This window comes from Delphinus delphis, chromosome 1, assembly GCF_949987515.2.
Source record: "Delphinus delphis chromosome 1, mDelDel1.2, whole genome shotgun sequence".
NCBI lineage: Eukaryota > Metazoa > Chordata > Mammalia > Artiodactyla > Delphinidae > Delphinus > Delphinus delphis.
Genome location: NC_082683.1, coordinates 136,131,953 through 136,146,488, shown reverse-complemented (window position 1 = coordinate 136,146,488; position 14,536 = coordinate 136,131,953).

Here is a 14,536-nt window from a genome sequence, read left to right as displayed (position 1 = left end):
AACACATTCCATGCAAATTGAAACAAAAAGAATGCTGGAGTAGCAATACTCATACCAGACAGAATAGACTTTAAAACAAAGACTATAACAAGAGACAAAGAAGAGCATTACATAATGATAAAGGCATCAATCCAAAAAGAGAATATAACATGCATAAATATTTATGTACCCAACATAGGAGCAGCTAAATATATAAAGCAAATTTTAACAGACATAAAGGAAGAAATTGACAGTAATACAATAATAGTAGGGGACTTTAATACCTCAATAACATCAGTGGATAGATCATCTAGATCAAAAATCAATAAGGAAATATTGGCCTTAAAGGACACATTAGATGAGATGAACTTAATAGACATGTATAGAACATTTTAACCAAAATCTGCAGAATGCACATTTTTCTCAAGTACACAAGGAACATTCTCCAGGATAGATCACAAACTAGACCACAAAAAAAGTCTCAATAAATTTAAGAAGATTGAAATCATACCAAGCATCTTTTCCAACCACAATCAACTAGAAATCATCTATAAGAAGAAAACTGAAAAAAAAAAGAAAAACCCACAAACACTGGAGGCTAAAAACATGCTAGTAAACAACAAATGCGTGAATGAAGAAATCAAAGAGGAAATCAAAAAATACCTTGAGACAAACGCAAATGTAAACACAACTTTCCAAAATCTATGGGACACAGTAAAAGCAATTCCAAGAGGGAAATTCATAGTGATACAGGCCTACCTCAATAAGCAAGAAAAATCTCAAACAATCTAACCTACCATCTAAAGGAATTAGAAAAAGAAAAGTAAACGAAGTCCAAAGTCAGCATAAAGAAGGAAATAAAAAAGACCAGAGCAAAAATAAATGAAATAGAGACTTAAAAAAAATTGAGACTAGTTGGCTTGCCCCTTGGACTTCCGGGAAGATGGCGGAAGAGTAAGACGCGGAGATCACCTTCCTCCCCACAGATACACCAGAAATACATCTACGCGTGGAACAACTCCTACGGAGCACCTACTGAACGCTGGCAGAAGACCTCAGACCTCCCAAAAGGCAAGGAACCCCCCACGTACCTGGTTAGGGCAAAAGAAAAAACTAAACAGAGACAAAAGGATAGGGACGGGTCCTGCACCAGCGGGAGAGAGCTGTGAAGGAGGAAAAGTGTCCACACACTAGGAAGCCCCTTCGCGGGTGGAGACTTCGGGAGGCGGAGTGGGGGAGCTTGGGAGCCGTGGAGGAGAGCACAGCAGCAGGGGTGCGGACGGCAAAGCGGACAGATTCCAGCGCAGAGGATCGGGCCGACCGGAACTCGCCAGCCGAGAGGCTTGTCTGCTCGCCCGCCGGGGCGGGCGGGACTGGGAGCTGAGGCTCCGGCTTTTGTCGGAGCGCCGGGAGAGGACTGGGGTTGGCGACGTGAACACAGCCTGCAGGGCGTTAGTGCACCGCGAGAGAATCCGGGGAAAAGTCTGGACCTGCCGAAGAGGCAAGAGACTTTTACGAACCCCTTTGTTTCCTGGTGCACGAGGAGAGGGGATTAAGAACGCTGCTTGAGAGAGCTCCAGGGACGGGCGCTAGCCGCGGCTAGAAGTGCGGAGCCCAGAGACAGACATGAGACGCTAGGGCCGCTGCTGCCGCCACCAGGAGGCCTGTGTGCGAACACAGGTCACTAGCCACACGCCCTTCCGGGGAGCCTGTGCAGCCCGCCACTGCCGGGGTCCCGGGATCCAGGGACAACTCCCCCGGGAGAACGCACGGTGCGCCTCAGGCTGCAACGTCACGCCGGCCTCTGCCGCCGCAGGCCCGCCCCACACTCCGTGACCCTCCCTACCCCCCGGCCTGAGTGAGCCAGAGCCTCCGAATCAGCGGCTCCTTTAACCCCGTCCTGTCTGAGCAAAGAACAGACGCCCTCCGGCGACCTACACGCACAGGCGGGGCCAAATCCAAAGCTGAGCCCCTGGGAACTGTGAGAACAAAGAAGAGAAAGGGAAATCTCTCCCAGCAGCCTCAGGAGCAGCGGATTAAAGCTCCACAATCAACTTGATATACCCTGCATCTGTGGAATACCTGAATAGACAACGAATCATCCCAAATTAAGAAGCCCTGTGGATGAAAGGCTCTTGGGGCTGCAGCCAGGAGTCAGTGCTGTGCCTCTGAGGTGGGAGAACCAACTTCAGGACACTGGTCCACAAGAGGCCTCCCAGCTGCACATAATATCAAACAGCAAAAATCTCCGAGAGATCTCCATCTCAACGCCAGCACCCAGCTTCACTCAACGACCAGCAAGCCACAGGGCTGGACATCCTATGCCAAACAACTAGCAAGACAGGAACACAACCCCACCCATTAGCAGAGAGGCTGCCCAAAATCATAATAAGTCTACAGACACCCCAAAACACATCACCAGACGTGGACCTGCCCACCAGAAAGACAAGATCCAGCCTCATCCACCAGAACACAGGCCCTAGTCCCCTCCACCAGGAAGCCTACACAACCCACTGAACCAACCTTAGCCACTGGGGACAGACACAAAAAACAACAGGAACTACGAACCTTCAGCCTGCAAAAAAGGAGATCCCAAACACAGTAAGATAAGCAAAATGAAAAGACAGAAAAACACACCGCAGATGAAGGAGCAAGATAAAAACCCACCAGACCTAACAAATGAAGAGGAAATAGGCAGTCTACCTGAAAAAGAATTCAGAATAATGATAGTAAGGTTGATCCGAAATCTTGGAGACAGAATGGACAATAGAATGGACAAAATGCAAGAATCAGTTAACAAGGACCTAGAAGAACTAAAGATGAAACAAGCAATTATGAACAACACAATAAATGAAATTAAAAGTACTCTAGATGGGATCAATAGCAGAATAACTGAGGCAGAAGAACGGATAAGTGACCTGGAAGATAAAATAGTGGAAATAACCAATGCAGAGCAGAATAAAGAAAAAAGAATGAAAAGAACTGAGGACAGTCTCAGAGACCTCTGGGACAACATTAAACGCACCAACATTCGAATTATAGGGGTTCCAGAAGAAGAAGAGAAAAAGAAAGGGACTGAGAAAATATTTGAAGAGATTATAGTTGAAAACTTCCCTAATATGGGAAAGGAAATAGTTAATCAAGTCCAGGAAGCACAGAGAGTCCCATACAGGATAAATCCAAGGAGAAATACGCCAAGACACATATTAATCAAACTGTCAAAAATTAAATACAAAGAAAACATATTAAAAGCAGCAAGGGAAAAACAACAAATAACACATAAGGGAATCCCCATAAGGTTAACAGCTGATCTCTCAGCAGAAACCCTACAAGCCAGAAGGGAGTGGCAGGACATACTGAAAGTGATGAAGGAGAAAAACCTGCAGCCAAGACTACTCTACCCAGCAAGGATCTCATTCAGATTTGATGGAGAAATTAAAACCTTTACAGACAAGCAAAAGCTGAGAGAGTTCAGCACCACCAAACCAGCTTTACAACAAATGCTAAAGGATCTTCTCTAGGCAAGAAACACAAGAGAAGGAAAAGACCTATAATAACGAACCCAAAACAATTTAGAAAATGGGAATAGGAACATACATATCGATAATTACCTTAAATGTAAATGGACTAAATGCTCCCACCAAAAGACACAGATTAGCTGAATGGATACAAAAACAAGACCCTTATATATGCTGTCTACAAGAGACCCACTTCAGACCTAGAGACACATACAGACTGAAAGTAAGGGGATGGAAAAAGATATTCCACGCAAATGGAAACCAAAAGAAAGCTGGAGTAGCAATTCTCATATCAGACAAAATAGACTTTAAAATAAGGACTATTAAAAGAGACAAAGAAGGACACTACATAATGATCAAGGGATCGATCCAAGAAGAAGATATAACAATTGTAAATATTTATGCACCCAACATAGGAGCACCTCAATACATAAGGCAAATACTAACAGCCATAAAAGGGGAAATCGACAGTAACACATTCGTAGTAGGGGACTTAAACACCCCACTTTCACCCATGGACAGATCATCCAAAATGAAAATAAATAAGGAAACACAAGCTTTAAATGATACATTAAACAAGATGGACTTAATTGATATTTATAGGACACTCCATCCAAAAACAACAGAATACACATTTTTCTCAAGTGCCCATGGAACATTCTCCAGGATAGATCATATCTTAGGTCACAAATCAAGCCTTGGTAAATTTAAGAAAATTGAAATTGTATCAAGTATCTTTTCTGACCACAACGCCATGAGACTACATATCAATTACAGGAAAAGATGTGTAAAAAATACAAACACATGGAGGCTAAACAATACACTACTTAATAATGAAGTGATCACTGAAGAAATCAAAGAGGAAATCAAAAAATACCTAGAAACAAATGACAATGGTGACACAACGACCCAAAACCTGTGGGATGCAGCAAAAGCAGTTCTAAGGGGGAAGTTTATAGCAATACAAGCCCACCTTAAGAAGCAGGAAACATCTCGAATAAACAACCTAACCTTGCACCTCAAGCAATTAGAGAAAGAAGAACCAAAAAACCCCAAAGTTAGCAGGAGGAAAGAAATCATAAAAATCAGATCAGAAATAAATGAAAAAGAAATGAAGGAAACGATAGCAAAGATCAATAAAACTAAAAGCTGGTTCTTTGAAAGGATAAACAAAATTGATAAACCATTAGCTAGACTCATCAAGAAAAAAAGGGAGAAGACTCAAATCAATAGAATTAGAAATGAAAAAGGAGAAGTAACAACTGACACTGCAGAAATACAAAAGATCATGAGAGATTACTACAAGCAACTCTATGCCAATAAAATGGACAACCTGGAAGAAATGGACAAATTCTTAGAAAGGCACAACCTGCCAAGACTGAATCAGGAAGAAATAGAAAATATGAACAGACCAATCACAAGCACTGAAATTGAAACTGTGATTAAAAATCTTCCAACAAGAAAAAGCCCAGGACCAGATGGCTTCACAGGCGAATTCTATCAAACATTTAGAGAAGAGCTATCACCTATCCTTCTCAGACTCTTCCAAAATATAGCAGAGGGAGGAACACTCCCCAACTCATTCTACGAGGCCACCATCACCCTGATACCAAAACCAGACAAGGATGTCACAAAGAAAGAAAACTACAGGCCAATATCACTGATGAACATAGATGCAAAGATCCTCAACAAAATACTAGCAAACAGAATCCAACAGCACATTAAACGGATCATACACCATGATCAAGTGGGGTTTATTCCAGGAATGCAAGGATTCTTCAATATACGCAAATCAATCAACGTGATACACCATATTAACAAATTGAAGGAGAAAAACCATATGATCATCTCAATAGATGCAGAGAAAGCTTTTGACAAAATTCAACACCCATTTATGATAAAAACCCTGCAGAAAGTAGGCATAGAGGGAACTTTCCTCAACATAATAAAGGCCATATATGACAAGCCCACAGCAAACATCATCCTCAATGGTGAAAAACTGAAAGCATTTCCACTAAGATCAGGAACAAGACAAGGTTGCCCACTCTCACCACTCTTATTCAACATAGTTTTGGAAGTTTTAGCCACAGCAATCAGAGAAGAAAAGGAAATAAAAGGAATCCAAATCGGAAAAGAAGAAGTAAAGCTGTCACTGTTTGCAGATGACATGATCCTATACATAGAGAACCCTAAAGATGCTACCAGAAAACTACTAGAGCTAATCAATGAATTTGGTAAAGTTGCAGGATACAAAATTAATGCACAGAAATCTCTGGCATTCCTATATACTAATGATGAAAAATCTGAAAGTGAAATCAAGAAAACACTCCCATTTACTATTGCAACAAAAAGAATAAAATACCTAGGAATAAACCTACCTAAGGAGACAAAAGACCTGTATGCAGAAAATTATAAGACACTGATGAAAGAAATTAAAGATGATACAAATAGATGGAGAGATATACCATGTTCTTGGATTGGAAGAATCAACATTGTGAAAATGACTACCCAAAGCAATCTACAGATTCAATGCAATCCCTATGAAACTACCACTGGCATTTTTCACAGAACTAGAACAAAAAATTTCACAATTTGTATGGAAACACAAAAGACCCCGAATAGCCAAAGCAATCTTGAGAACGAAAAATGGAGCTGGAGGAATCAGGCTTCCTGACTTCAGACTATACTACAAAGCTACAGTAATCAAGACAGTATGGTACTGGCACAAAAACAGAAATATAGATCAATGGAACAGGATAGAAAGCCCAGAGATAAACCCACGCACATATGGTCACCTTATCTTTGACAAAGGAGGCAGAAATGTACAGTGGAGAAAGGACAGCCTATTCAATAAGTGGTGCTGGGAAAACTGGACAGCTACATGTAAAAGTATGAGATTAGATCACTCCCTAACACCATACACAAAAATAAGCTCAAAATGGATTAAAGACCTAAATGTAAGGCCAGAAACTATCAAACTCTTAGAGGAAAACATAGGCAGAACACTCTATGACATAAATCACAGCAAGGTCCTTTTTGACCCACCTCCTAGAGAAATGGAAATAAAAACAAAAGTAAACAAATGGGACCTAATGAAACTTAAAAGCTTTTGCACAGCAAAGGAAACCATAAAGAAGACAAAAAGACAACCCTCAGAATGGGAGAAAATATTTGCAAATGAAGCAACTGACAAAGGATTAATCTCCAAAATTTACAAGCAGCTCATGCAGCTTAATAACAAAAAAACAAACAACCCAATCCAAAAATGGGCAGAAGACCTAAATAGACATTTCTCCAAAGAAGATATACAGAGTGCCAACAAACACATGAAAGAATGCTCAACATCACTAATCATTAGAGAAATGCAAATCAAAACGACAATGAGATATCATCTCACACCAGTCAGAATGGCCATCATCAAAAAATCTAGAAACAACAAATGCTGGAGAGGGTGTGGAGAAAAGGGAACCCTCTTACACTGTTGGTGGGAATGTAAATTGATACAGCCACTGTGGAGAACAGTATGGAGGTTCCTTAAAAAGCTACAAATAGAACTACCATATGACCCAGCAATCCCACTACTGGGCATATACCCTGAGAAAACCATAATTCAAAAAGAGTCATGTACCAAAATGTTCATTGCAGCTCTATTTACAATAGCCCAGAGATGGAAACAACCTAAGTGTCCATCATCGGATGAATGGATAAAGAAGATGTGGCACATATATACAATGGAATATTACTCAGCCATAAAAAGAGATGAAATTGAGCTATTTGTAATGAGGTGGATAGACCTAGAGTCTGTCATACAGAGTGAAGTAAGTCAGAAAGAGAGAGACAAATACCGTATGCTAACACATATATATGGAATTTAAGAAAAAAAAAATGTCATGAAAAACCTAGGGGTGAAACAGGAATAAAGACACAGACTTACTAGAGAATGGACTTGAGGCTATGGGGAGGGGGAAGGGTAAGCGGTGACAAAGCGATAAAGAGGCATGGACATATATACACTACTAAACGTAAGGTAGATAGCTAGTGGGAAGCAGCCGCATAGCACAGGGAGATCAGCTCGGTGCTTTGTGACCGCCTGGAGGGGTGGGATAGGGAGGGTGGGAGGGAGGGAGACGCAAAAAAAAAAAAAAAAAAAAAAAAAAAAAAAAAAATTGAAAAGATCAATGAAACTTACTAAGAGCTGGTTCTTTAAAAAGATAAACAAAATTGACAAACCTTTAGCCAGATCATGAAGAAAAAAGAGAGAAGACCCAAATAAATAAAATCAGAAATGAAATGGAAGAACTTATGACCAATACCAGAGAAATACAAAGACTCATAAGAGACTACTGTGAAAATTATATGCCAACAAATTGGACAACCTAGACTAAATAAATTCCTAGACATACAATCTTCCAAGACTGAATCAGGAAGAAATAGAAAATCTGAACAGACTTATTACTAGTAGTAAAATTGAATCAGTAATCAAAAACTTCCCAAGAAACCAAAGTTCAGGACCAGATGGCTTCACAGGGGAATTCTACCAAACATTTAAAGAAGACTTAATACCTATTCTTCTCAAAGTATTCTGAAAAATTGAAAGGAAGACACGCTTCCAAACTCATTCTATGAGGCCAGCATTACCCTGATACTAAAACCAGACACCTACAAAAAAAGAAAGTTACAGCCCAGTATCCCTGATGAACATAGATGCAAAAGTCCTCAACAAAATATTAGCAAACTGAATTCAATACACATTAAAAGGATCATACACCATGATCAAATGGAATTTATTCCAGGGATGCAGGGATTGTTCAATATCTGCAAATCAATCAACATGACACACCACATTAACAAAATGAAGATAGAAATCATATGATCTGATCATCTCAATAGATGCAGAAAAAGCATTTGACAAACTCTCAACATAGTGGGTATAGAGGGCATATCTCACACAATAAAGGCCATGTATGCCAAACCCACAGCTAACCTCATACTCAGTGGTGAAAAGCTGGAAGCTTTTCCTCTAAGATCAAAAACAAGACAATGATACCAACTATCACCACTTTTATTCAATACAATATCAAAACCCCTAGCCATAGCAATCAGACAAGCAAAAGAAATAAAAGGCATCCAAATTAGAAGGGAAAAAGTAAAAATGTCACTATCTGCAGATGACATAATACTGTATAAAGAAAACCCTGAAGACTCCATCAAAAATAATTAGAATAATTCAATAAAATTTCAGGACACTAGGGAATTCCCTGGCAGTCCAGTGGTTAGGACTCCGTGCTTTCACTGCCAAGGGCATGGGTTCAATCCCTGGTCAGGAACTAAGATCCCTCAAGCCATGCAGTGCAGCCAAAAATTAAAAATAAATAAATAAAAAATAAATAAATTTGCAGGATACTAAATTAATATATAGAAATGTACTGCATTTCTATCCACTAATAATGAATTATCAGAAAGAGAAATTAATAAAATAATCCCATTTACAATTGCATCAAAAAGAACAAAATACCTAGGAATAACTCTAACAAGGGAGGTGAAAGACCTATTCTCTGAAAACCATAAGACACTGATAAAATAAATTGAAGACAACACAAATAAATGGAAAAACATACCACACTCATAGACTGGAAGAATTAATATTGTTAAACTGTCCACACTACACAAAGCCATCTACAGATTCAATGCAATCCTTATGAAAATACCAAAGGTGTTTTTCACAGAACAAGAACAAATAATCTTAAAATTTGTACAGAACTACAAAAGGCCCTGAATAGCCAAAGCAATCTTGAGGAAGAAGGAAAAAGCTGGAGGTATCACACTTTTTGGTTTCAAATTACACTCCAAAGCTACAGTAATCAAAAGAGTATGGTACTGGCACAAAAACAGACATATAGATCAATGGAACAGAATAGGGAGCCCAGAAATAAACTCTTGCTTATATGGTCAGGTAGTCTATGACAAAGGAGGCAAGAATATACAATGGGGAAATGACAGTCTCCTCAAAAATGGTGTTAGGAAAACTCAACAGTTACATGCAAAAGAAAGAAACAGACTACTTTCTTGGACTAAAGACTTAAATGTAAGACCTGAAACGATAAAACTCCTAGAAGAAAACAAATGCAGTATGCTCTTTGACATTTGTCTTAGCAACACTTTTTTGGATCTGTCTTTTGAGGCAAGGACAACAAAAGCAAAAATAAATGGGACCTAATCAAACCAAAACTTTTTTGCACAGTGAAGGAAACCATCAATAAAATGAAAAGGCAACCTACTGAATGGGAGGAGATATTTGCAAATCATATATTCAATAAGGGGTTAATATCCAAAATATATAAACAACACATACATCTCAATATCAAAAAATAATATCTGATTTAAAAATGGGCAAAGGGGCTTCCCTGGTGGTGCAGTGGTTGGGAGTCTGCCTGCCAATGCAGGGGACACGGGTTCGTGCCCCGGTCCGGGAGGATCCCACATGCCGCGGAGCGGCTGGGCACGTGAGCCATGGCCGCTGAGCCTGTGCATCCGGAGCCTGTGCTCCACAACGGGAGAGGCCACAACAGTGAGAGGCCCGCGTACTGCAAAAGAAAAAAATGAATAAATAAATAAAAATGGGCAAAGGACCTGAATAGACATTTCTCCAAAGAAGACATACAAATGGCTAACAGGTATATGAAAAGATGCTCAACATTACTAATAATCAGGGAAGTACAAATCAAAACCACAATGCGATATCACCTGACACCTGTCAGAATGGCTATTACCAAAAAGACAACACGTAACAAGTGTTGGTCAGGATGTGGAGAAACGGGAACCCAGGAAGACACTGGAACTGACCAGAAAAGATACCCCACATACAAAGACAAAGAAGAAGCCACAATAAGATGGTAGGAGGGGCACAATCACAATAAAATCAAATCCCATAACCACTGGGTGGGTGACTCACAAACTGGAGAACAATTATACCACAAAAGTCCACCCATTGGAGGAAGGTTCTGAGCCCCACATCAGGCTTCCCAACCTGAGGGTCCGGCAACAGGAGGAGGAATTCCCAGAGAATCAGACTTTGAAGGCCAGCAGGATTTGATTGCAGGACTTCAACAGGACTGGGGGAAACAGAGACTCCACTCTTGGAGGGCACACACAAAGTAGTGTGCGCATCAGGACCCCGGGGGAAGAAGCAGACCCCATAGGAGACTGAACCAAACCTACCTGCTGGTGTTGGAGGGTCTCCTGCAGAGGCGGGGGGTGGTTGTGTCTTACTGCGGGGACAAGGACACTGGCAGCAGAAGTTCTGGGAAGTACTCCTTGGCATGAGCCCTCCCAGAGTCTGCCTTTAGCCCCACCAAAGACCCTGTAGCCTCCAGTGCTGAGTCCCCTCAGGCCAAACAACCAACAGGGAGGGAACTCAGTCCCACCCATCAGCAGACAAGCAGATTAAAGTTTTACTGAGCTCTTCCCACCAGATCAACACCCAGCTCTACCCACCATGAGTTCCCCCCATCAGGAAGCTTGCACAAGCCTCTTAGATAGCCTTATCCACCAGAGGGCAGACAGCAGAAGCAAGAAGAACTACAATCCTGCAGCCTGTGGAAAAAAAATACATTTACAGAAAGATAGACAAGATGAAAAGGCAGAGGGCTATGTACCAGATGAAGGAACAAGATAAAACCCCAGAAAAAATAATCAAATGAAGTGGAGATAGGCACCCTTCCAGAAAAAGAATTCAGAATAATGATAGTGAAGATGATCCAGGACCTTGGAAAAAAGAATGGAGGCAAAGATCAAGAAGATGAAAGAAATGTTTAACAAAGACCTAGAAGAATTAAAGAAAAAACACCTAGAAGAATTAAAGAACAAACAAACAGAGAATGAACAATACAATAACTGACATGAAGAATATACTAGAAGGAATCACTGGACATTTACCTCAGAGAAATGAAAACTTATTTTCACACAGAAACTTGTACACAAATGTTCACTGCAGCTTTATTTGTAATAGCACAGAAACTTTTACACAAATATTCACTGCAGCTTTATTTGTAATAGCCCATAGCTAGAAACCACTTCAATGTCCTTCAATGAGTGAATGGGTAAATAAACTGTGGCTCATCTAGATCATAGAATACTACTCAGCAGTGAAAAGAAAAAAGTAGAAACAACCCAAGTGTCCATCAACTGATGATTAGATAAACAAAATATGATATTACCCATACAATGGTATATTATTTGCCAATAAAAAGAAATGAAGTGTTAAAAAAAATACACTAGAAGGAATCAATAGCAGAATAACTGAGGCAGAAGAACAGATAAGTGACCTGGAAAACAGAATGGTAGAAATCACTGCTGTGGAGCAGAATAAAGAAAAAGAATGAAAAGAAATGAAGAGAGCCTAAGACACCACTGGGACAACATTCAACACATCAACATTTGCGTTATAGGGGTCTCAGAAGGAGAAGAGAGAGAGAAAGGACCCGAGAAAATATTTGAAGAGATTATAGTCGAAAACTTCCCTAACATGGGAAAGGAAATAGCCACCCAAGTCCAGGAAGCGCAGAGAGTCCCAGGCAGGATAAACCCAAGGAGAAACACGCCAAGACACATAGTAATCAAACTGACAAAAATTAAGACAAAGCAAAATTATTAAAAGCAACAAGGGAAAAACGACAAATAACATACAAGGGAACCCCATAAGGTTAACAGCTGCGTTCTCAGCAGAAACTCTGTAAGCCAGAACGGAGTGGCTCGATATACTGAAAGTGATGAAAAGGAAGAAACTACAACCAAGATTACTCTACCCAGCAAGGATCTCATTCAGATTTGATGGAGAAATCAAAAGCTTTACAGACAAGCAAAAGCTAAGAGAATTCAGCACCACCAAACCAGCTCTACAACAAATGCTAAAGGAACTTCTCTAAGTGGGAAACACAAGAGGAGAAAAGGACCTACAAAAACAAACCCAAAACAATTAAGAAAATGTTAATAGGAACATACGTATCGATAATTACCTTAAATGTGAATGGATTCAATGTTCCAACCAAAAGACACAGGCTGATTGAATGGATACAAAAACAAAACCCATCTATATGCTGTCTACAAGAGACCCACTTCAGACCTAGAGACACAAACAGACTGAAAGTGAGGGCATGGAAAAAGATATTCCATGCAAATGGAAATCAAGTGAAAGCTGGAGTAGCAATACTCATAACAGTTAAAATAGACTTTAAAATAAAGAATGTTACAAGAGACAAGAAAGGACACTACATAATGATCAAGGGATCAATCCAAATATAAGATATAACAATTATAAATATATATGTACCCAACACAGGAGCACCTCAATACATTAGGCAAATGCTAACAGCTATAAAAGAGGAAATCGACAGTAACACAATAATAGTGGGTGATTTTAACACCTCACTTACATCAATGGACAGATCATCCAGACAGAAAACTAATGAGGAAACACAAGCGTTAAATGACACAACAGACCAGATAGATTTAATGGATATCTATAGGACATTCCATCCAAAAACAGCAGACTACACTTTCTTCTCAAGTGCACACAGAACATTCTCCAGGATAGATCACATCTTGGGTCACAAATCAAGCCTTGGTAAATTTAAGAAAATTGAAATCACATCAAGCATCTTTTCCAACCACAATGCTATAAGATTAGAAATAAATTACAGGGAAAAAAACATAAAACATACAAACACATGGAGGCTAAATAATACATTACTAAATAACCAAGAGATCACTGAAGAACTCAAACAAGAAATCAGAACATACCTAGAGACAAATGACAATGAAAACACAACAATCCAAAACCTATGGGATGCAGCAAAAGCAGTTCTAAGAGGGAAGTTATAGCAATATGATCCTTCCTCAAGAAACAAGAAAAATCTCAAACAGTCTAACCTTACAACTAAAGGAACTCAAGAGAGAAGAACAAACAAAACACAAAGTTAGTAGAAGGAAAGAAATCATAAAGATCAGAGCAGAAATAAATGAAATAGAAACAAAGAAAACAATAGCAAAGATCAATAAAACTAAAAGCTGGTTCTTTGAGAAGATAAACAAAATTGATAAGCCTTTAGCCAGACTCATCAAGAAAAAGAGGGAGGGCTTCCCTGGTGGCGCAGTGGTTGAGAGTCCACCTGCTGATGCAGGGGACACGGGTTCGTGCCCCGGTCTGGGAAGATCCCACATGCTGTGGAGCAGCTGGGCCCGTGAGCCATGGCTGCTGAGCCTGCATGTCCGGAGCCTGTGCTCTGCAACAGGAGAGGCCACAACAGTGAGAGGCCCACGTACAGCAAAAAAAAAAAAAAAAAAAAAAAAAAAAGAAAGAAAGAAAAAGAGGGAGAAGACTCAAATCAGTAAATTAGAAATGAAAAAGAAGTTACAACGGACACCGCACAAATACAAAGCATCATAAGAGACTACTACAGGCAACTCTAGGCCAATAAAATGGACAACCTGGAAGAAATGGAAAAATTCTTAGGAAGGTATAACCTTCCAAGACTGAACCAGGAAGAAACAGAAAATATGAATAGACAAATCACAAGTAATGAAATTGAAACTGAGAGTAAAACTCTTCCAACAAACAGAAGTCCAGGACCAGATAACTTCATAGGTAAATTCTATCAAATATTTAGAGAAGAGTTAACAGCCATCCTTCTCAAACTTTTGCAAAAAATTGCAGAGGAAGGAACACTCCCAAACTCATTCTACGAGGCCACCATCACCCTGATACCTAAACCAGACAAAGATACTACAAAAAAAGAAAATTACAGACCAATATCACTGATGAATATAGATGCAAATATCCTCAACAAAATACTAGCAAACAGAATTCAACAGCACATTAAAAGGATCATACACCATGATCAAGTGGGATTTATCCCAGGGATGCAAGGATCCTTCAATATACACAAATCAATCAATGTGATATACCATATTAACAAATTGAAGAATAAAACCCATATGATCAACTCAATAGATGCAGAAAAAGCTTTTGACAAAATTCAATA